The sequence below is a fragment of the Rana temporaria genome, chromosome 4 (assembly GCF_905171775.1).
Source record: "Rana temporaria chromosome 4, aRanTem1.1, whole genome shotgun sequence".
Taxonomy (NCBI): domain Eukaryota; kingdom Metazoa; phylum Chordata; class Amphibia; order Anura; family Ranidae; genus Rana; species Rana temporaria.
The window spans coordinates 253097643-253123063 of NC_053492.1; the positions used below are offsets into that span (position 1 = coordinate 253097643).

The following is a 25421-nucleotide window of genomic DNA, read 5'->3' on the forward strand; positions in this document are numbered from 1 at the left end:
GAAAGGGTAATCTTCACTAACTGCAAGGTTTTTGAGTACTAGGCAGGGCTCCCCCGAAGAGAGACCCTATGAGAGAAGGCCATGTCCACCCCCTCCCAAGACATTCAGGGTAGGCTCGAGGACCTACACCCTACTAATCAAACATGAAACATGTACAATACCCAACAACCCAAAAAAAAATACATAAAGTGACAGACACAACAAACAACATAAAAGGGGGGAAAAGGGAAGTGAAGAAAGTGCTAAGGTGCTTTTGTATGGTGCAATAGCTGGCCAGGAATAAAAATTCCTCTAGGACTAGCCATAAGGCTTGGCCCAAGAGACAGGTGCAGAAAAAAGTGTGGTGGTGCAGTGACCTTGGTGCCAGTAACAGCTCATAGTGGGAACTCAAACACAGTGAGAGTTATGGCACCCCATGACTGCCAAACCAGGGGCACTACTTCAAGGGCTTATTTTGGGGTCCCAGCCTTCGGCCAGACCAGTGCAGCTCCATCCCCATTGGGAGGTAACCCTTCCAGCTTTCTCTAGAGGAGACCTATTAACGGCACTCAGTTTGTCGAGCAGTCCGGTCTTGGCTCTCCCCCCGATACTAACCTTCCAGGTTACCATTTCAGGATTTGCATAGCCACCGTCACCCCTAACCTACCGCTGTAGGCCAGAGACGGTAGCACAGCGCCTCCACTGGTAACTAATAAGAACAGATACTACACTTGATCTTAGCCAAAAGGCAGAGAAGCGAGAAGTTTTTCTAAAAATCTTTTTGCTTTGTTAAATGTACCGCAGGGTGGTGCACAGCTCTCCAAACCCTTTTTGACAAGAGCTTATCTATTGGTCTAAAAAAAAATGACAAAATGTAATGCTAAGATTGGTCCACCTTTAGACTTCAATGTGGTGTGTTGCTAAGTTTGAGTTCCACAGATTTCAAGCAGGATTCGATGATCTCCCCTAAAATTAAAGCTTGGCAGATTTGCTTATCCCTGACCAGTAGCAATCACTTCTTCCTTTCAAGTGACAGAGTCTCTTAAATTTAGCTACATCTACAAAACCTTGTTTTTCACTCAATTAGATAGATCACCTTTAGATACTCTTTGATAAATCTAGCTATCAGTTAAGTCTGTTTCACTTCATTGTTTTAATAGGATTTCAGAACATCCCAATGGCAACTTGGCATATACCAAAAATGTGGTATTGATTCCCATAGTGCACTCCAGGTTCACTAAAAGCAGCTACATAAGGGGTAATCCCCTCCTGCCCCACTTCCACTCTCTTCCCGACCCCTCGGTGTGGGCTAGTAAGGGGATAATAACTCTTAAACATATTGTATCCGATGGCACTCTCATGACTTTCCAGGAGCTAAGGAACCGGTACTCGATACCACCGCAGTGGACTTTCCGGTACTGGCAGCTCAAGCATGCATACGGAGCCCAATTCCCGGACAGACTCACACTCCAATCGGACTCGATTGAGCGACTCCTGACTTCACGTTCCATGGGGCGCCCGTTATCTACCCTTTATCTTTATCTGACGGTAGCGTATGACACTGGGTCGACCCGCACACTTGCAAAATGGAAGGCTGATATACCTGACCTGGATGACGAAAAATGGGAGGAATGTGTCTCAGTGTTCATCCCGTCACTTATAGCAGCTAGAGATAGGTTCATCCAGATAAAATTTTTACACAGGGCCTACTACACCCCTCAAAGGCTGGCTCGTATCTTCCCCCAGCGAGACCCCCTTTGCCCGCGATGTGGGATCCACGAGGGCTCGTTTTGGCACATGGTGTGGTCCTGCCCCAAGATCCAGCCCTACTGGAGCCGGGTTGCCGAGGTCCTGGGCTCAGTGTCTGGGCTGCAGATCCCGGTCGAGCCCCTACTTCTCCTCCTCAGCCATTTGGAGGAGGTGGGGGGGGACAGATACTCCAAACTATTTCTTACTTTCTCCCTCTTCTATGCCAGGAGGGAAATCCTCCTCAAGTGGAAGGCGGCAGACCCGCCTACGGTGGATTCTTGGACCCTGTCTATCAATAAAGTGCTCCCGCTGTACAGGATCACGTATGAGAGTAGACAGTGCCCGGCGAAGTTTGACAAAGTGTGGTCTATGTGGATTGATGCCAGGGGCTAGAGGTGGTCCCGGATTCGGATGCTGAACTATTCATGTATAATATAAGCTGCTCCCTATTGCCTTCTCCCCCCCCACCCCTCCCCCCCCAGCCCCCCCCTCTCTGCGCTCTCTGGTCTATTCCTCTCCCCCTTACTATATGATCCTCAGAGGGGGGCGGGCATTGTTGAAGGTCCCCGCTACGTTTCCTGTGGTACGGATGGGGATTCGGACATCCTGTTTTTCACCCTGACGAGGTGCAGTGGCTAGGGACTTGGACTTGCTATGAGCCCTACAAATTTCCCCTGATGTTTGTGTAAATACTGTGCTTCTCTATACATGTGCATATGTAACCCTGCTTTTTTTGTCTCAATAAAACATCTCTGTTAAAAAAAAAAAAAAAAAAGCAGCTACATAATAATGATAATAGAACTGGTGCATGTGTCAGGTAGATTATCATCTACATGAACCTAGGAAAAAATGAACTATTTGTGTCAGTTTTTCCTTGTGTCATATTTGTTTCTCAGAGACTCTTATATTTGACCTACACAGGGGTCAAGAACAGCCACACTATGTTGGTGTGGTCTGCATTTTTTTAGTGCCCATTGATATACAGTTAGGAAAGGAACTACAAGAGGTGCACACATAGAACAATATAAACTACTCTATCACACAATCGTGGAGGCTATTCTGACACTGTCTTTTGTTGATAGTTTGTTGTAAGTAGCACACAAAAGAACCATTTGGCTCACATAGACACAGTGGGCCTGATTTACTATGCTCTGTGCGCTGCGCTGGTTCATGCGTTAATTAGTACTCCGGGTGGAGGCTTAATTGGGCGCATGAACCAGCGTAGCAGCCGGCGCATTGAAACTAATATGTAAAGCCGCGCCGAACTCCCTATAGAAGTCTATGGGAGAAATCAAAAGTGTTCATTTTAAAGGCTAATCTGCAAGTTTTGTCCTAAAAAGTGTTTGGGGACCTCAGTCCTGCCCCAGGGAACATGTATCAATGCTTTTTTTATTTTTTAAAACGGCCGTTTTTTCGGGAGCAGTGAAATTAATAATTCTTAAAGTGAAACAATAAAAGTGAAATATTCCTTTAAATTTCGTACCTAGGGGGGGTGTAATGTCAGCATGTGAAATAGCGCATTTTTCCCGCACTTAGAACTCCCCCTGCACAAAGTGACATTCTGAAGGAAAAAAGTCATTTAAAAATTCACACGCGGCTATAATGAATTGTCGGCTCTGACAATTCTAAAGGGATTCATTCATAAAACAAACAAAAAAATGTGTAGGGGTTCCCCCAAATTAAATTACCAGGCCCTTCAGGTCTGGAATGGATATTAAGGGGAACCCCGCCGTAAAAACCAAAAAAAAAAAAGACGTGCGGTTCCCGGCAAATATCCATTCCAGACCCTTCAGGTCTGGTGTGGATTTTAAGGGGAACTCCACCCCAAATTGAAAAAAAAAATGGCGTGGAGTCCCCCTAAAAATCCACACCAGACCCTTATCCGAGCACGTTGACCTGGCCGGCCGCAGAAAAGAGGGGGGGACAGAGTGCGGCCCCCCCCCCTCTCCTGAACCGCACCAGGCCACATGCCCTCAACATGGGGAGGATGTCCCCATGTTGATGGGGACAAGGGTCTCATCCCCACAACCCTTGCCCGGTGGTTGTGGAGGTTTATCAGAATCTGGAAGACCCCTTTAACAAAGGGGACCCCCAGATCCTGACCCCCCCCCTGTGTGAAATGGTAATGGGGTACATTGTACCTCTACCATTTCACCCCAAAAAAAATGTCAAAGTGATAAAAATGACAGTAGCCGGTTTTTGACAAATCTTTTAATAAAATCTTCTTTTCTTCTTTCCTTCGGGTTTCTTCCGCTGCTTCTTTCTTCTAGTCCACATCTTGCCCGACGTCTTCTTCTATCTTCTCCGTCCGTCCTTCCGCCTTCTGGTCCCGCATCTTGCCCGTTGTCTTCTCCGTCCGCCTCCTCGTCCGCATCTTGGGTCTTCTGCGGTCTTCTTCTCGGTCCGCCGCCTTCTCGTCCCCTGCGTTTGAATTTGATTTGGCCGCCGTTTTCCCGCTCCTGGGACCCGCCCCCCTCTGACGCCACAAGTAAACTCCTTAGAAGGTCATGTGCGTCAGAGGGGGGCGGGGTCGCAGAGCGTCACACAGCGGGGGAATTCAATTTCAATCGCGCCGCCCGGAGAAGAAGTTCCCGCCGTGTCACACTCATGTGACCCCGCCCCCCTCTGACGCACATGACCTTCTAAGGAGTTTACTTGTGGCGTCAGAGGGGGGCGGGTCCCAGGAGCGGGAAAACGGCGGCCAAATCAAATTCAAACGCAGGGGACGAGAAGGCGGCGGACCGAGAAGAAGACCGCAGAAGACCCAAGATGCGGACGAGGAGGCGGACGGAGAAGACAACGGGCAAGATGCGGGACCAGAAGGCGGAAGGACGGACGGAGAAGATAGAAGAAGACGTCGGGCAAGATGTGGACTAGAAGAAAGAAGCAGCGGAAGAAACCCGAAGGAAAGAAGAAAAGAAGATTTTATTAAAAGATTTGTCAAAAACCGGCTACTGTCATTTTTATCACTTTGACATTTTTTTTGGGGTGAAATGGTAGAGGTACAATGTACCCCATTACCATTTCACACAGGGGGGGGGTCAGGATCTGGGGGTCCCCTTTGTTAAAGGGGTCTTCCAGATTCTGATAAACCTCCCGCCCGCATACCCCCACAACCACCGGGCAAGGGTTGTGGGGATGAGACCCTTGTCCCCATCAACATGGGGACATCCTCCCCATGTTGAGGGCATGTGGCCTGGTGCGGTTCAGGAGAGGGGGGGGGCCGCACTCTGTCCCCCCCTCTTTTCTGCGGCCGGCCAGGTCAACGTGCTCGGATAAGGGTCTGGTGTGGATTTTTAGGGGGACTCCACGCCATTTTTTTTTTCAATTTGGGGTGGAGTTCCCCTTAAAATCCACACCAGACCTGAAGGGTCTGGAATGGATATTTGCCGGGAACCGCACGTCTTTTTTTTTTGGGGTTTTTACGGCGGGGTTCCCCTTAATATCCATTCCAGACCTGAAGGGCCTGGTAATTTAATTTGGAGGGACCCCCTTTTTTTTTTTTTTTTTTTAATGAGCAATGACTCTATTCTTTATAGCCATGAGTACTTTAACCACTTGCCCACCGGGTTAATTCTGGCACTTCTCTCCTTCATGTGAAAATCACAATTTTTTGGCTAGAAAATTAATCAGAACCCCCAAACATTATATATTTTTTTTTAGCAGACATCCTAGGGAATAAAATGGCAGTCATTGCAATACTTTTTGTCACACCGTATTTGCGCAGCGGTCTTACAAGCGCACTTTTTTTGGATAAAAATCACTTTTTTGAATTAAAAAATAAGACAACAATACATTTTGCCCAATTTTTTTCTATATTGTGAAAGATAATGTTACGCCGAGTAAAATGATACCCAACATGTCACGCTTAAAAATTGCGCCCGCTCGTGGCATGGCGTCAAACTTTTACCCTTTAAAAAACTCGATAGGCGACGTTTAAAAAATTCTACAGGTTGCATTTTTTGAGTTGCAGAGTAGGTCTAGGGCTAGAATTATTGCTCTCACTCTAACGATCGCGGCGATACCTCACTTGTGTGGTTTGAATATTGTTTTCATATGCGGGCGCTACTCGCGTATGCGTTTGCTTCTGTGCGCGAGCTCGTCGCGACGGGGCGCTTTAAAAAATTTTTTTGGGGTTTTCTTATTTATTTTTATTTAGTTTTATAATGTTTTACACTGAAATAAAAAAATAAAAAAAAATGATCAGTTTTCTTCCTATTACAAGGAATGTAAACATCCCTTGTAATAGGACTAGTGTGTGACAGGTCCTCTTTATGGAGAGAGGCGGGGTCAATAAGGCTGGAAAGCATGGTATTGAAAAAAAAAAAAAAGATCTCATGCTTTCAGCTGCAATCATGTTCGTTCAGCACAGTGGTGTAGTGTATAGCACTTTGACCTAGCAGCAAAAGAGTCGTTGGTTCGAATCCCGCCCGTGACAGCATCTGCATGGAGTTTGCATGTTCTCCCTGTGCCTGCGTGGGTTTCCTCCCACAATATAAAAACACGCTGTAAATCGGTTCCGGTCTAAATAAGCCCTAATATGCAGTAGTATATTAAGGTTTGGTTCTGCCCTAGGCCTGACTACATATCTGCACCTCCTAATAGAAAAATGACCCACCCCTTCCTGTCAAGGTCACACCCTGTTTTTGTATAACCCCGCCCAGTAATTTTCAGGGGACCCACACACTAGTTCTGGGGGGGCACTGGATTCCCTTAACCACTTCCATACCAGGCACTTACGCACCTTCCCGCCCAAGCCAATTTTCAGCTTTCAACACTGTCGCACTTTGAATGGCAATTGCGCGGTCATACAACACTGTACCCAAACAAAATTGGCGTCCTTTTTTCCCCACAAATAGAGCTTTCTTTTGTTGTTATTTGATCACCTCTGCGTTTTTTTTTTTGCGCAACAACTAAAAAAAGACTGCAAATTTTGAAACAAAAAAACCTTTTTCTTTTTTTAGGTTAATTTTTTTGTAAATAAGTTTTTCTCTTTCAATTACGGGCACTGATATGGCGGCACTGATGGGCACCGATGAGATGGCACTGATGGACATCGATGAGGTAGTACTGACGGCACAGATGAGGTGGCATTGATTGGCGGCGCTGCTATGCGGCACTGATGGGCACTCATAGGCGGCACTGATGGGCACTCATGGGCGGCACAGATGGGCGGCACTTATGGGTGGCACTGATGGATACTTATGGGCGGCACTTATGGATACTTATGGGTGGCACAGGTGGGCACTGATAGGTGGGCACTGTGCATGGATGGGCACTGTGGGGTGGCACTGATTTTCCCAGTCAGTGCCCATTTGTGGGCACTGATTGGCATCTTTTTTCTTATTTTTTAATGCTTTTTGTTTTTTTGTTCTATATTTTTTTTGTTTTTGCACACCCTGGTGGTCCAGGGTGGGCATCCCTGGTGGTCCAGTGTGGTGATCCGAGGGGGGGCTGCGCTGATAAACAATCAGCGCGAACGCCCCCTGTCAGGAGAGCCGCCGATCGGCTCTCCTATACTCGCGTCTGTAAGACGCGAGTGAGGAAGAGCCATCGATGGCTCTTCCTGTTTACATCGTAATCAGCCGTGATTGGACACGGCTGATCACGTGGTAAAGAGTCTCCGTCTCCGTGAGAGACTCTTTACCGAGATCGGAGATGCAGGGTGTCAGACTGACACCCCGCATCACCGATCGCCGCGCTGCGTGCCCCCACAGGCGCGTGCGGCATGAAATCCTGCAGGACGTCCTGTCAGGATTGTGTAACCACTTCCCGGACGTAAATCGGCCATAGGCTGGGCGGGAAGTGGTTAATTTGCATAGTTTTTCTCTCACTTCCTGTTTGGCTATGGGGCAGGAAGTGAAGGCAAATCTCCCCAATTGGACACAGATAATACAAAATAAACTGACAGGGCCTATAACCCTCCCTCACTCTATCCAAAATGAAAGAAAATAAAACTTGTTGATTATAGTTCTTGTCAGGGGCGGACTGACCATTGAGTCACTCGGGCACTGCCCGAGGGCCCCATGCCACTAGGGGGCCCCATCCGGGTTGCCAGGCTCAGTAAAACCAGGGACAGTATGTAAAAATCTGTGTTTTTTTTAGATCTGTCCCTGATATGTCCGAAAATGACATGCTTTTAATGTGAATATCCCAAGATTTTAGCTGCCCGCCTCTGCACTACCTCCTGGCGTGGTGGTCATCTGTAAGCCAGAGGGGCCCCATAATCTTCTATTGCCCAGGGGCCCCATGAGTTGTCAGTCCGCCCCTGGTTCTAGTTTTAGTTTAAGCACAAATTTTATATAGAGTTTTATTGAGAGCCCTAAGAAAATATAACCATGCCAATAGGCCAGGATAGAGCGTTGCTAATATGTAGGAATGTGTGTGTTAGAGCACCCCACCCAATGTTAACTAAAAAATTATTAATTTGCAAATAAGTATTATCTGCTCATTTTTTTGGGGATGTCTGCACCCCTGATAGTGACAACATTTGTGAGGTGTCTTCACCCTTTCTAATTCATTCACTTCCTGTCACATAGCCAAACAGGAAGTGAGGGTAAAACCTTACTAATATATTTTCTTGTGGACACAGAGATCAATCTAAATAGTTTCCCATTATGTAAATTGCACTCTAGCATTTTGCTGTGTACACCCCAAATTATTAGGGATCTTGGACTTTGGGGTCCATTTACTAAAGGCAAATCCACTCCTACAAGTGCAAAGCAAGGAAGAAAACAAAACAACTTTGCTTCTACAGAATTGGATGTTAAAACCATCAGTGCTTCCTCTCTGATTTTCAGCAACTATGCTTGTACTGCAGAGTGGCTTTGCCTTTACTAAACCCCAAACTAAATAATCATTTGGGGCAGGGATCCTCAAACTACGGCCCTCCAGCTGTTGTAGAACTACACATCCCATGAGGCCTTGTAATGCACTGACATTCACAGACATGACTAGGCATGATGGGAATTGTAGTTCCTGAACAACTGGAGGGCCGTAGTTTGAAGACCCATGATTTGGGGTGTACACAGCAGTGCTGGAGTGCAATTTGCTTAATGGGGACACTAGTTAGATTGACCGGTGTCCCCAAGAAATGACACTGGTAGGGTTTTAACCTCACTTCCTGTTCAGCTGTGTGACAGGAAGTGAAGCCAATTTTAAGAAAAGGGACACAAAGCTCAACACAAAAATAAAAAAACACAAAGCAGGGGTTCTAACACTCACTTGGCTTCCCTCAAACACCCACAATTTGAATAGGATTGCCTTGCGCTAGATTTAAGCACAGTGCTGTAAATCAGCACGTCAAGCCTGTCCACCAATAGCAAACCCCCCCCCACAGGCCATGTTTGCAGGTTTTCCTTCATCTTGCACATGTGCTTTAAAATACAGTCTGGACAGCAATTCTTGATAAGAGAAATCCACAAAATATGTCCTGTCGGGGGTACTTGAGGGCTGAGGACCACTGCAGAATAAATAAAATACTTACCAGTTTTTGTCTTTAAAGTCAGGGAGAATAAACATGGCAAACATTTCATGATTACACACCAGGAAAGAAGCTTAGACAAAAATCACACATAATTTGTTAGGCCCAAACCTAGTTCAGCTGCAGCTGTCAACATATGTAGCATGAAAAAGTAACAAAAGACAAACTTAACAATTTTAAAGTAATTTTTATTGGTCAACAAAACAAGGAAAGCAAAAAAAGACAAACAAACAAAAATACATTTCAAAATTCTAATTAACCATAGCTTTACACATTTTTCATAAAATAAGGCCACATAGACAAATACATCAAAGTGAACATCATTTAAAAATAAACCAAAACCATTGGCAAAATAAAACAAAACCCATGCAACAAACCACATTTGTGTTTAGCAACAGCATTTCTGCCAGCCTGCCCCTTCTGAGGGCAGCTGAGGACTGATCGATCCAAGCTTTTTATAACAGTGCTAGTAATGAAGCAATTGGAATCACATGAACAAATTGCAGTCTCTAGTTTGGGTGAGCTTGTAATTGGGCACACCTGCAATTAATCCAAACCACGCTCTATGAGCATCCAATGAGTGTTTTTCACCTTTTAAAAAAGAAAGGATATTTTTTTTCTAAGTGTTTGAGCATGCTCAGTTCATCACACATGTAGGAACCAAGCTGCAATGGAATGAGAGCTTTTTTTTTTTGGTTTCCCCTGATCTGATGCTTTCCAGCCTGAAGGGGAGGTGTTAAAGACAGAAGTAAACACGCACATTTAATAATCTATTTGTGTGAAAAAAAAGGTTGCCAATTTTGTTTGGGAGCCACGTCGCACGACTGCGCAATTGTCAGTTAAAGCGACGCCGCGCCGAATCACAAAAACTTGCCCGGTCATTGACCAGAAATATGGTCCGGGCTCAAGTGGTTAAAAATTAACAAAACACAAAAGTGAGCCCAATTTTTGGGGATAATGTGAAAGATGATGTTACACTGAGTAAATAGATACCTTACATGTCACGCTTTACTATTGGAAACACTCCTGCAATGGGGCCAAAATGAATTCCGTGAATATCCCCATAGGCGACCTTTTTCTTTTTTTTCCAGGTTACCAGTTTATAGTTACAAAGAAGGTCTAGTGGTAAAAGTATTGCTCTCGCTCTAATGCACGCGTCAATACCTCACATGTGTGGTTTGAACGATGTTTATATATGTGGGCGGGACTTGCGTAAGTCCCGCCCACATATGTAAAAATTATTTTTACTTTTTGCTATAATAAATATCCCCAAAAATATATATTCAAAAAACTAAAAAAACCCTCAGTTTAGGCCGATACGTATTCTACATCTTTTTGGTTCCAAAAAATCGCAAATAGCGTTTAGTGTTTGGTTTTTGCAAAAGTTATAGCGTCTACAAATTTTTTTTGTTTTAACTAGTTATTGGGGCGATCAGCGATTTTTATCGGTACTGCGACATTATGGTGGACACATCGAACACTTTTTTGGAACCATTGGCATTTTTCTAGCGATCAGTGCTGTAAAAAATGCATTGCTTACTCAAAAAATGCCACTGGCAGGGAAGGGGTTAACACTAGGTGCGAGGGAGGGGTTAAATATGTTCCCTGGGTGTGTTCTAACTGTAGGGGGGGGGGTGGGACTGACATGTGTAAATGACAGATCGCTGTTCATGAAGGGGAACTCCAGACCCCCCCAAAAAAAAATAAGGTGGGTTCCCTCCAGGTGCATACCAGGCTCTTAGGCTTGGTCTGGAACATAAGGGGTTAAACCCGCGCAAAAAAAAATAGCGTGGGGTCCCCCCCAAGATCCAAACCAAGCCCTTATCCCAGGCACGCAGTCTGGTCAGACAGGAATGGGGGTGGGGACGAGCGAGCGCCCCCCTCCCTCCTGAGCCATACCAGACCACATGCCCTCAACATGGGGGAGTGTGTGCTGTGGGGGAGGGGGGCACTGCCCCCCCACCCCAAAGCACTCTTGCCCCCATGTCGATAGGGACAAGAGCCTCTTCCCGACAACCCTGGCCGTTGGTTGTCGGGGTATGCGGGCGGAGAGCTTATCAGAATCTGAGAGACCCCTTTAATAAAGGGGTCCCCAGATTCCGGCCCCCCACCCTATGTGAATGAGTATGGGGTACATCGTACCTCTACCCATTCACATGGGGGAAATGTAAAGTAAAAAAAAAACACCACACAGAATAAAATATTTTATTAATCTGCTCCGGAGCCCCCCCTTTCTTCTTTAGCTCTCTTAGAAGGGGGGGTTTCTTCTCTCCCGATCTTCTGCCGGGACCCTGGGCTTCGGTGATTTCTGCTGGGGGAGGGCGCCATCCCTCGGTCCTCTCCGGAGCCTTCCGCCGGATGCCCCCACCCCATTTAAGCTCTTTTTCATTAGGGAGGGGCATCCGGACTTCGGGGTCTTCTGCCGGGGGATGGCGCCTATCCCCCGGTCTTTCCGGTGCCTTCCGCCAGGGTTCCGGTCTTCCTGGTCTTCTGCCGGGGGTGCGCCAACTCCCCGGTCTTTTCTCTTCTGTCTTCTCTGCTCCCTCTTCTGCCTGGCTCCCCCGCGGAGCCAGGGCTTTCTTCCGTCTTCTTTCTTCTCTCTTCCTTCTTCTGCCTGTCTCCTCCGGGAGCACAGGGCTTGTCTCCGCTGTCTTCTTCCTTCTCTTCCATTCGATGTTGACACGACGAGGTTCCGCGCTGACATGCCGTGTCAGCGGCGGGCATGGACTTATATAGGGTAATGCCACCATGTGACCTCAACCCATGTGACATCACATTCCCTGGGCATGATGGGAATGTGATGTCACATGGGTTGAGGTCACATGGTGGCATTGCCCTATATAAGTCCATGCCCACTGCTCAGACGGCATTCCAGCGCCGGACCTCGTCGTGTCAACATCCAATGGAAGAGAAGGAAGAAGACAGCGGAGACAAGCCCTGGGCTCCCGGAGGAGACAGGCAGAAGAAGGAAGAGAGAAGAAAGAAGACGGAAGAAAGCCCTGGCTCCGCGGGGGAGCCAGGCAGAAGAGGGAGCAGAGAAGACAGAAGAGAAAAGACCGGGGAGTTGGCGCACCCCCGGCAGAAGACCAGGAAGACCGGAACCCTGGCGGAAGGCACCGGAAAGACCGGGGGATAGGCGCCATCCCCCGGCAGAAGACCCCGAAGTCCGGATGCCCCTCCCTAATGAAAAAGAGCTTAAATGGGGTGGGGGCATCCGGCGGAAGGCTCCGGAGAGGACCGAGGGATGGCGCCCTCCCCCGGCAGAAATCACCGAAGCCCAGGGTCCCGGCAGAAGATCGGGAGAGAAGAAACCCCCCCTTCTAAGAGAGCTAAAGAAGAAAGGGGGGGCTCCGGAGCAGATTAATAAAATATTTTATTCTGTGTGGTGTGTTTTTTTTACTTTACATTTCCCCCATGTGAATGGGTAGAGGTACGATGTACCCCATACTCATTCACATAGGGTGGGGGGCCGGCATCTGGGGGCCCCCTTATTAAAGGGAGCTCGCAGATTCCGATTAGCCCCGCCCGCATACCCCGACAACCAATGGCAAGGGTTGTCGGGAAGAGGCTCTTGTCCCTATCGACATGGGGGCAAGAGTGCTGTGGGGTGGGGGGGCAGTGCCCCCCTCCCCCACAGCACACACTCCCCCATGTTGAGGGCATGCGGTCTGGTACGGCTCAGGAGGGGGGGGGGGCGCTCGCTCGTCCCCTCCCCCATTCCTGTCCGGGCCAGACTGCATGCTTGGGATGAGGGCTTGGTTTGGATCTGGGGGGGACCCCCGCGCCGAATCGGCGCGGGTTTAACCCCTCACGTTCCGGACCAAGCCTAAGAGCCTAATGTAGCCCTGAAGGGGGACCCGCGCCGATTTCAAGTTTGAAATTTGGCGCCGAGTTCCCCTTCAGGGCTGAAAACAGCTCGGAGATTCCCGTGCGCCGCGTCACGCAGCGCAATCACGGGTACGCCGCTTGGTATTTACCAAGATTTTCACGGCGTACTGACAAGGCGCACGGGAATCCCTGACTTTTCTCTCTGCGCATGCCCAGTATGCAAATGAACCTCCCGAGGTTCAGGCGCACTGTGCAAGCGTACGGGGATCTGTTTTCAAAAAACACTTTCCCTTTCAATTCGGCCCGCCAAACACTTTAAAACACATGTCACTTCACTTCCCCTGCATCCCCCCACCTCCCCCCCTAATAAACTCCCGCCCAAACCCCCGCAATTTACACTTCAATGTGCCGTGCGCCAGGTCTGTACTGGTGCACAATGCACCCTCTCCTGGGCGCACGGAGCACATTAGTAACTAGGGAAATACACTGCACTAGCAGCGTATTTCTTTAGTAAATGGCCAAACGGCTGCTACTCCTGCTTTTACTCCATGAGTCATGGAGTAAAGGCTTGGTAAATCAGGCCCAGTATCTGTTCTCAGTGTATGCTTTTGATTTTTATTATTATTATTATTATACAGGATTTATATAGCGCCAACAGTTTGCGCAGCACTTTACAACATAGGGGAAGACAGTACAATTACAATACAATACAGGAGGAATAAGAGAGCTTACAATCTAGAAGCGAGGGTCAAATGGAACAAAGGATAGTATCTGTGGGGGATGATCAGATGGACAAGATGAAAAAAAAAAGAAAAAAGTTGTTAGGTGTGGGTAGGATAGGCTTCTCTGAAGAGAAGGGTTTTCAGGGATTGTCTAAAAGCTAATAGAGTAGGAGATAAGCGGACAGATTGGGGTAAGGCATTCCATAGGCTTGGAGAGGCTCTGGAAAAGTCCTAGAGGCGAGCATGGGAGGAGGTGATCAGAGAGCTAGAGAGAAAGAGGTTTTGCAAAGAACTAAGAGAATGATTAGGTTGTCAGTGATGTAGCTAGGGGCAGAGTTGTGGATGGCTTTGTAGGTAGTCGTTAGTATTTGCCATCCCATTTACCTTTTCGATTATTTGTGGCACCCAGAGACATAAACTCAGATATAGCTTGTAAAACTACAACTACAAAATCATAGAAACAATATAAAACTACAAAATCAGTAGGAAACAAACTAAATTATATGCATTTTCTGATAATGATGTGCTTGTTTGCTATCCTTTTTGCTATGCCTGAAGTTAAGATTAAATATTCCAGTGTTTACAAAAGGCATTTTGTATAACAATCATTTGGTATAATGTCGACCTGTAAAGGGTTTTTGTAATGTTTTAAGACTATTATATTTTGCCATTATCTTCACAAATTATTTACAAAATAAAGACTCAGCAAAGCTTAATACTGACAGATATTTAATATATGAAAACAAATATAGAATCTGCAGACGTTAAAATGGAAATTTTCATCTCAAATTATTTCCAAATAATTATTTGAAATAATTTGTGATGAAAGTTTTAATTTGAACTTTTGCAGATTCTAAAATTATTTTTTACATAAGAAATTGTTGTCAATATTAATATTTCCTGAGTAACAAGGTTAACATGTAAGGTTTTTTATACAATTTTAATTTGCCATTATCTTCATCAATTCTTTAGATAATAAAGACCCGGCATTTAATATGTAAAAAACAATATTAGAATCGTCAGAAAATAAAATTAAAACTTTCATCTAAAATTATTTCAAAATGTTTAAAGCTGATGTTTAGGTTTTAACAATTGCAGCAGCGTGTTGGTGATGTTTCTAAATAGTATTACAGACATGAGCTACAGTATCTCACAAAAGTGAGTACAACCCTTAAATTTTTGTAAATATTTTATTATTTCTTTTCATGTAACAACACTGAAGAAATAACACCGTGTAAATGTGCTGTCCCCTCAAAATAACTTAACACACAGGTATTAATGTCTAAACCGCTGGCAACAAAAGTGAAGACAAGTGAAAATGTCCAAATTGGGCACAAAGTGTCAATATTTTGTGTGGCCACCATTATTTTCTAGCACTGCCTTAACCCTCTTGGGCATGGAGTTCACTAGAGCTTTGCAGATTGCCACTGGAGTCCTCTTCCACTCCTCCATGATGACATCATGGAGCCGGTGGATGTTAGAGACCTTGCGCTCCTCCACCTTTCATTTGAGGATGCCCCACAGATGCTCAATAAGGTTTAGGTCTGGGGACATGCTTGACCAGTCCATCACCTTTACCCTCAGCTTCTTTAGCAAGGCAGTGGTCTTCTTGGAGGTGTGTTTGGGGTCATTATCATGTTGGAATACTGCCCTGTGGCCCGGTCTCTAAAGAGAGGGGATCATGCTCTGCTTCAGTATGTCACAGTACATGTTGGCGTTCATGGTTCCCACAATGAAATGTAGCTCCACAGTCCCGGCAACACTCATGCAACCCCAGACCATGACTCTGCCACCACCATGCTTGACTGTAGGCACTTGTCTTTGTACTCCTCACCTGGTTGACATTACACATGCTTGACACCATCTTAACCAAATAAGTTTATCTTGGTCTCATCAGACCACAGGACATGATTCCAGTTTCAGCAAACTGTTTGTGGGCTTTCTTGTGCATCATCTTTAGAAGAGGCTTCCTTCTGGGACGACAGCCATGCAGACCAATTTTATGCAGTGTGCGGCGTATGGTCTGAACATTGACATGCTGACCCCCCACCCCTTCAACCTCTGCAGCATTGCTGGCAGCACTCATACATTTGGAAAGTAATAGAATTCCTGCGAGCCTCAATCAACCAAAGCCTAATAGATATCACTAATCAGCTGAAAGCATTACACACGTCTCATAAGCTCGTGCACATAGACAAAAATGTTAAATTATACGCTGCGCTTTGGAATATTACACAATAAATGCGTGCTGAAGATTAAAACAAACACATGTAATGTTAATGTGACGTAAGTGACATATGTGACATAGATGTGATATGACCAAAATAAAAACAATAATTATGTAAATTAAAACATTAAAGCGAGGGTTCACCCCAAAAAAAAAAAAAATTAACATGACATTCAGCCGAGTTGTCAGAATGACAATCGGCTGTTTTTTTTATTTCAGTGCCGCACATATCGTATTTTCACCGCCGCTTCCGGGTATGTAATGTGCGGGACTGGGCGTTCCTAAGTGATTGACATCCTTCCGACCGGCGCATACAGGGCATCACGAGTTGCCGAAAGAAGCCGGACTGCGAGTCGGCTCTATACGGCACCTGCGCACCGACGTTCGGCTTCTTTCGGCAACTCGTGACGCGCTGTATACGCAGGTCGGAAGGATGTCAATCACTTAGGAACGCCCAGTCCCGCACATTACATACCCGGAAGCGGTAAAATACGGTATGTGCGGCACTGAAATAAAAAAAAAAACAGACTTGGCTGAATGTCATGTTAAAATATTTTTTTTGGGTGAACCCCACGCTTTAATAATAAAGTGCTCATGTGCATCCAAGTGCTTTGTAACACAGATATAAGTGTCCGGTGGTATATAGGGAACAACACTAGTCCCACTTTAAATAGCAAAAAGTGCTATTGTGCATAAACAAGTCTTTTTATAAAACAATATTGTGACAGTCCTGTTGAAAAAAGTGCATATTGCGTGGTATCCAGTAATAGCACTGCTGACATGCTTATAAATCCATGTGTCTGAAAATGATTGACAGGTGTTGCAGATCTTGCAATGGTGCTCTCATTCCAGTGACCCCCTAGGTATTAAATGCTCACCTTGGAGCATAAGTCACATGACTTAGCAATTACGTTCAGTCAATACACGCTTGTGAACCACCCCTGGGTTCTATAATGGTAACAGGATGCTCGGGAATAATGGGTAATAAAAAGCCTTGATAGTGTGATATCACTTTAAACGTTTTATTAAACAAATAAGAACAACCCCCCAATGGGATACTCACATGTACCAGGTGCGTCAGTGCACCACTCTGTGTATGGCATGAAATATTACAGCGTGTGGTTTTGGAATAGTGTATGCTTCCTCCTAAGCAGATAGACTGCCTGTCGTATCATCCTGGCCCCTCCCCTACACGTGTTCAATACAGGGTAATCATATCTTCATCAGGTGGAATTCTTAGAAGCAATAGTGTGCATTTTGCCTTTTTTGTCCTAACTAAAACACACTGACACTAACTGATGCAAATTGAAAATAAAAATCCTGTCCATAATATAATGACCTTGACACTAAACCCTTACTTGACCCAAACACTAACCCTGGCACTGACCTAGATCAAACCTTGATCTAGGTATTTTTCTTTATTTTTTATTTTATTATTTGTTTATTTTACATTTTTTACAAATATTTTTTTTCCTTTCTGCAAGGAATGAGAAAAATACATTGGGCCTGATTCCCAAAAACCTGTGTAAATTTAGGATTATCTAACTTATGTCATTTAAGTTACGGCGCCCTAAGTTGGTGTCGTAAGTACCGTATTCTCAGCGCATTTGCGGTCAAAATTGCGCCATCCTTAACCTAAGTTCCAATGCGTAAGGCGTGGTTATGGCAAGTGGGAATGAAGTGGGCGTGCCTCATTGTAATGAGCCGTGACCCCATGCAAATGAAGTGCCGGCCGTACTGCGCATGCGCGCACAAATCTGGACCTCACTGCGCATGTGCAGAACTTTGGTCATCGCAATCAGTGAGATAGGTAAAAGGCCAAGCGTACTTAGTTTGAGGATCGCCCTGTGTCTAAATAGCCCCAGTCAAACACACTTCTATTGCAAAAGTATTTCCCTGTGTTCCCTTCCTAAAGCAAGTTGCTTCTGCTTTGAACGTTTGTCAGTGTTTGTTGGTAAGATTTGTTTGTGAGAAAAGTGTTTGTGGAGTTGGAGGGTATATTTGGTGTTTGTTTTTGCTAATTTGTTCTTTGTTTTGATTGTTTGCCTGTTTGTTTTTGATAAGTGTTTCTTTTTTGGTGTGTGATTGTTTTTTGTTTCCCTTTTTTGCCTGTTTGTTTTTGATAAGTGTTTCTTTTTTGGTGTGTGATTGTTTTTTGTTTTCCTTTTTTGCCTGTTTGTTTTTGAATTTATAGTAGCTGTCTGTATTTTTTTTTTTTTTGCTTGTTTTTATTTTCTTTGTTGTGTGTGTGTATTGTTGTTTGTTTTTTGGGTGAGTTCCCTGTTGCTGGGTGTTGTCTGTCATGGCTCCCAAGCGCAGGAAGCTTAATTTTACACTGGCAGAGAAGCATATACTTGCTCAGGGCGTCATTAAATATGGGCGATTTCTCCATGGCCCTGAGAGCCACAACACCACCCCGGCCAGGAGGAAGGAGATCCTTAAAAATATTACCGAGCGGCGGGGGGGGGGGGGGGGGGAACCAGGACCATCGCTGGAGTTCAAAAAAAAATAAATGACTTGAGGAGCGTGTCCCGTAACAAGCTGGCAACACTGCATGCCCATACCAGGGGCACTGGAGGAGGGGGACCCTGCCCAGTCAGGATGAGTGAGGAGGAATGGGCAGTGGCCCAGTGTTTCCACCCACAGCAGGTGGTGGGCCTGCCTGGCTTTGACAATGATCCTCTTATGAGGACAGGTAATTTTTTGGATTTTCTATCTGGTGATTAGCATGTGTGGGTGGGGGAAGGGAAGATGTGCCAAGTGTGTGAATCCAACAACCTGTGATTGTTTTGTGTCCTCCCCAGATGGCCAGGAGGTTGCAGCCCCATCAGCCCAGGAGTTTGCTGGGTCATCAGCCCAGGAGGTGGCAGCCCCATCAGCCCAGGAGGTGGCAGCCCCATCAGCCCAGGAGGTGGCAGCCCCATCAGGTCAAGAGGTGGCAGCCCCATCAGGGCAGGAGGTGGCAGCCCCATCAGGGCAGGAGGTGGCAGCCCCATCAGGTCAGGAGGTGGCAGCCCCATCAGGTCAGGAGGTTGCTGGCCCATCAGGGCAGGAGGTTGCTGGCCCATCAGGGCAGGCTGCTGCACCACCCCCAAGACAGGCTGATGCAGAGTCCCAAGAAGGGCAGGATTCGCCATGGGAGGGGAGTGCCTACAACTCCCCTAATTTGGATGTTGAGTGGGAGGAGGATGAGGGGGAGGAAGATGACAATATTGAGATTGGGCAGCAAATCATGATGGGCCAAGATATGACCTTTGAGTCATCCCCTGAGGGAACCACACAGGCGCCCAGCAGTCAGGCCACCATCATGGGTCGCCCCTTCCAACCCTCCTCCAACATGCAGCAGCACCCATGGCTCACTCCAACTCCTCCTCCAAGGCCACAAGCCTCAGGGGCAAGTAGGAGGCCGACCCCGGAAAACAGGGGGGGGGTTGGTGCGTCTGCCGGTCAGTCTGTTGAGGGACAATGTCCGGCAGACCCGCAGTCTGTCTGCAATCCAAAAAACTATGACCAACGTGGAGCACAGCCTGGGTGCAATGAGGGAGTCACTGGGTGAGGTGGCCACCAACTCAGTGGGGGTCATCACGTGTTTGTGGGACCTGAAAAACGCAACAACAGGCGTGGCCCAGGAGGTGACTGCCCTCACCCAGGCTGTGCAGGCCAATACCCGGGCTGTGCAGGCCAATACCCGGGCTGGCCAGGCTAATACGGCTGACATTACTTCCTGTCTGACAAGGATAGCCGTTGCCTTGGAGGGAAGGCCAGCAGGAGGACAGACACCAGGGGAGGCTCCTTCTTCCCCTGCACAGACCCCCCCCCCCATGAAAATACTCCCTCCCCTGCACAGACCCCCCCATGAAAATACTCCCTCCCCTGCACAGACCCCCCCGTGAAGATCCCCCAGTCGGCCGTGGCCGTCCCCGTGGCCGTGCCCGTGCCCGTGGGCAGCCCAGAAGGAGCACTCGGCAACATCCTTAAGTTGCAGGGGTACTTTTGATTTTTTTATTTATTTTTTTTGCTACTGTACTTATGATTTGGTTTATGTGTGTGAATGATGTGTGAATGTGGGGGGGTGGCATTCCTGAAAACATAAGGGTGTCACCCTCAGTTTTGGTGGAGTATGGATCCCCAGGACCAGGGAGAAGTCATCCTAGGTTCCTGAATGGTGTATGAATGCACAGTGACATAATTGGAGCCGTGGCGGGGCGTTACTGCTCCCAAGTACCAAAGGGGGGGGGGGTACTTGGATCTAATCCAATTTGATGTGCATGTGATGTGTCTGTGCTAGGGACCACAGTGACGTGCATTCATGCATTCTCATTGTGAGATAATTAATGTGCGTTTTGTACCAAAAAAAAACCATTCTCATTGTCATATAAGTAATGTGCATTTTATGTGCAAAGAAAATGTTTAAAGGTCACATAATCTCTGTGATTTATTCTGGGCAAAGCAAAAAAATAAAGATAATTAGGGTCCATTTACTGGGCAAAGATGCCTTCAGCCAGTTGTCTCCTTATTACCTGGCCCTCAGCAGTCCGGGTAGAGGGGTTTGGGGGGGGGATTGCCTGGGTGGGGTGTTAGGTCAGGACATATCTCAACATGCAGGCCCCTTCTCACAGCATAATTATGGAGGATGCAACATGCCCCAATAATTTGGCAGACAAAGTCTGGGGAATACAAGAGTGTACCCCCAGTCTTGTCAAGGCATCTGAATCTGGACTTGAGAAGGCCAAATGTCCGCTCTACTATTGCCCGGGTCTGGATGTGCACCTCGTTGAATTTGCGTTCTCCGGGTGTTTGGGGGTTCCTAAAGGGGGTCATTAGGTGGGGTCCCAACGCATATCCAGAGTCACCTGTAAGGGAAAAGACAGGAGGATATTAGTCATGCATGTGCCCCTTGTGATGTCTGCATCACGGGGGGGGCATACCTGACACCAATGTCACTCACCAATCAGCCAGCTGTCTCCATACACATTCTGCTCCAAGTCTTGGTAGATCTTGGTCTGCCGTAGGATGTAACTGTCGTGGCACGACCCTGGAAACTTGGCACAAACGTGCCAGATGAGGCCATGGGCATCTACGATCACCTGGACATTGATCGAATGCCAGCCTTTCCTGTTTCTGAACAGGTGTTCAGTTTCATGGGGGGGCTGTAGTGCCACATGGGTGCAGTCTATCGCCCCGATGGTCCTTGGGAAGCCAGCAATGCTGTAGAAGTCTGTCATGGCTTGCAGACGCTGCTCCTCCTGGGTGGGCATCACAAACTGGTTGGTCATGCGCCGCAGTATGGCAGGGACCACCTGATGGACACATTTGCTCATTGTCGACTGCACCATCCCAGCCAGACCTCCAGATGCACGCTGGAATGAGCCACTGGATAAAAAATGGAGGGTTGCCATCACTTTATGAAGAGGTGTCAGGGCATGGGAGCGTCTGGTTGGGGTGATAAGATCCTCATGAAGTAGTTGGGTGATCTCCAGGATGGCCTCCCTATCAAACCTGTAGTTGCCATACACCTCATAATCTGGCATTTGCAAAAGATCACGCCGTGGACGATAAACTCTCGCCTGTGCCCTCATCCTCCTCCTCTGTGCCCTCCTCCTCCTTTGTGCCTGTAAGGCAGCAAGTGCCGTCAGAATCATAGCTGGCCCTGGCATTTTTACACAAAGATCCTTCTCAACTATAGCTCTAAGCTCTAGTCACTACCTACAGCAAACCCTTCCACAGCATGTGTAAAATTAGGGCTGGTTTTATAATGTGGAAATTTAGTCAGAAAAACTAACAGGTGCGCACAGGGCGGAAAATACGGCGCACACACTTAATTTTGAGAATCACCCTAACTCCCTCATTTGCATCTTTGCCTATCAAAAACAGCGGCGAGCCTAGCGTAATTTGCGCCCGGGGATGCGCAGGTGTAACTAATTTAAGTACGGCTGAAAATACGGAAATCTTTGCTTAACTCGTTTTGAAGATCGTGCGCAAATATACGCGCCGTGTAAATTTAGAAAACTTGAGTTAAGTCTGCGTATCTCTTTTGGGAATCAGGCCCATTGTATCCTTCTTCTGCATTCACAAAAAGAAAAAAAAACAGGGACGGGCTTCACAATAACTGATCACTATGGTAGCCAATCAGAGGCTACCACAGTGATCAGGTGACCCAATTGGTAGAACCGGGTCCCAATCATTAGTACGGGGCCCAAGGCTCTCAGTGAGGGATCTTATATAGATGAAGGTTAATCTAATATAAGAGCATGTCAGAAACATGGAGCTACTTCAGAGAAACCTTGCAATCAAACATGGTAAGAATCTAGGAAAGAGGAAGATTTTAGTCAGGAGGTCAATGAGGGAGAAGAGAAAGGAGCAGAGGTATATGAAGTTAAGAATACAGGGAGTGCAGAATTATTAGGCAAATGAGTATTTTGACCACATCATCCTCTTTATGCATGTTGTCTTACTCCAAGCTGTATAGGCTCGAAAGCCTACTACCAATTAAGCATATTAGGTGATGTGCATCTCTGTAATGAGAAGGTGTGTGGTCTAATGACATCAACACTCTATATCAGGTGTGCATAATTATTAGTCAACTTCCTTTCCTTTGGCAAAATGGGTCAAAAGAAGGACTTGACAGGCTCAGAAAAGTCAAAAATAGTGAGATATCTTGCAGAGGGATGCAGCACTCTTAAAATTGCAAAGCTTCTGAAGCGTGATCATCGAACAATCAAGCGTTTCATTCAAAATAGTCAACAGGGTCGCAAGAAGCGTGTGGAAAAACCAAGGCGCAAAATAACTGCCCATGAACTGAGAAAAGTCAAGCGTGCAGCTGCCAAGATGCCACTTGCCACCAGTTTGGCCATATTTCAGAGCTGCAACATCACTGGAGTGCCCAAAAGCACAAGGTGTGCAATACTCAGAGACATGGCCAAGGTAAGAAAGGCTGAAAGACGACCACCACTGAACAAGACACACAAGCTGAAACGTCAAGACTGGGCCAAGAAATATCTCAAGACTGATTTTTCTAAGGTTTTATGGACTGATGAATTGAGAGTGAGTCTTGATGGGCCAGATGGATGAGCCCGTGGCTGGATTGGTAAAGGGCAGAGAGCTCCAGTCCGACTCAGACGCCAGCAAGGTGGAGGTGGAGTACTGGTTTGGGCTGGTATCATCAAAGATGAGCTTGTGGGGCCTTTTCGGGTTGAGGATGGAGTCAAGCTCAACTCCCAGTCCTACTGCCAGTTTCTGGAAGACACCTTCTTCAAGCAGTGGTACAGGAAGAAGTCTGCATCCTTCAAGAAAAACATGATTTTCATGCAGGACAATGCTCCAGCACACGCGTCCAAGTACTCCACAGCGTGGCTGGCAAGAAAGGGTATAAAAGAAGAAAAACTAATGACATGGCCTCCTTGTTCACCTGATCTGAACCCCATTGAGAACCTGTGGTCCATCATCAAATGTGAGATTTACAAGGAGGGAAAACAGTACACCTCTCTGAACAGTGTCTGGGAGGCTGTGGTTGCTGCTGCACGCAATGTTGATGGTGAACAGATCAAAACACTGACAGAATCCATGGATGGCAGGCTTTTGAGTGTCCTTGCAAAGAAAGGTGGCTATATTGGTCACTGATTTGTTTTTGTTTTGTTTTTGAATGTCAGAAATGTATATTTGTGAATGTTGAGATGTTATATTGGTTTCACTGGTAAAAATAAATAATTGAAATGGGTATATATTTTTTTTTTTGTTAAGTTGCCTAATAATTCTGCACAGTAATAGTCACCTGCACACACAGATATCCCCCTAAAATAGCTAAAACTAAAAACAAACTAAAAACTACTTCCAAAAATATTCAGCTTTGATATTAATGAGTTTTTTGGGTTCATTGAGAACATGGTTGTTGTTCAATAATAAAATGAATCCTCAAAAATACAACTTGCCTAATAATTCTGCACTCCCTGTATAGGTGGGGAAAAATTGTGATGTGCTGGTAAGAAAACATAGTAACTTGAATTTCATTTTTGGGTTGACAAGATGCCAGTGCTGAAATCTACGTGTGGCGGGATGAATAAATGGTTGGCATGAGAATTTTATTAATAGAGTACCAGACAGGGAGGTATGGCAGTAGTCAAGGCAAGAAATTAAAAGGGTATGGACAAGGACTTTGATAGACTTGAATTAGGAAGGTAGACGGTAGAAACAACTTGAAATTAAGATGTTCTCGATATGCGGAATAAAAGTGAGGGCAAAATCAAGGATTAAACCAGCATATTTGTATAGAATGATCATGATATTTACGGTTAGAAAAATATCAGAAGTGGTTGTGTGAGAGAGGGGAGATAATTATCTCAGCTTTATCCAATTTTAGCTGCTTTTCACACTTCTAGCTAAAGTGAGATTATTTCTACAATGGGTAGAAGCAGGTCAGCATTGGATAAGTAGATCTAGGTTTCATCTGTATAGCAATAGTATTGTAAGAGAAAGGAAGAAATCCATTTGCTAAAAAAGGTGATATAAACAGGGAAATTCGTGAGCCATGGTAGACAATTAGAGAAAGAGTATGGGAAAGAGAAATGCAAAACCTTTACATAGCAGACTAATAGCAAGAAAACACGACAAAAACATTTTACAATGTCTTGTGTAATGAAAGCAATCACTGTAGTGTTTAGTTGACAACAAAGAAATCAAATGAAGACAATTGGTGGAGTAGATTAAAACTAAGATAAATCGACTGATCATGAGAAGAATGCAGACATTATGGGGAAGATTTACTAAAACTAGTGCACACAGAATCTGGTGCAGCTGTACATAGTAACCAATCACCTTTTAGGTTTTAGGCCGGGTTCACAGTGGTACGACACGACAGTCGTATGACTATGGATCCGACTTCAACTTCAAAGTAGTGCAGGGAGCATTTTCAAAGTCGGACCAACTTGTGTCAGACCAGGTAAGACAGCTCTCATAGGGAAACATTCATTTTCACATGTCATGCGACATGAGCTCCCAATGTTGGCACATTTGTCGTACAAGTGTGAACCCAACCTCATTGGCAAAGCTTAATTGAACAAGCTGAAGTTACGAGCTTATTGGTTACTATGCACAGCTGCACAAGATTCTGTGCACTCCAGTTTTAGTAAATCTCCCCCTATAAGTTTTCAAAACCTATTTTAAGTGCAATTTTTCATTCATATACCTATACACATTATTTGATTATTTGCAATGGCTGACATATTTTTAGGATCAGAAACACAGTGCTGCAGATTTCCACCTTTGTTCCCAATTGATCTGTATAAGGCCTCGTACACACGGCCGAGGAACTCGACGTGCCAAACACATCGAGTTCCTCGGCCAGTTCAGCACTGAAGCCGCCGAGGAGCTCGGCGGGACGAGAGCTCCCATAGAACAACGAGGAAATAGAGAACATGTTCTCTATTTCCTCGTCGAG

General features: G+C 46.0%; 1 pseudogene; it reads right to left on the minus strand.

Annotated features, from left to right (window-relative positions):
- Positions 1-659: 659 nt before the first annotated feature.
- Positions 660-740, minus strand: LOC120938712 (annotated as a pseudogene).
- Between the last annotated feature and the right edge of the window lie 24681 nt (positions 741-25421).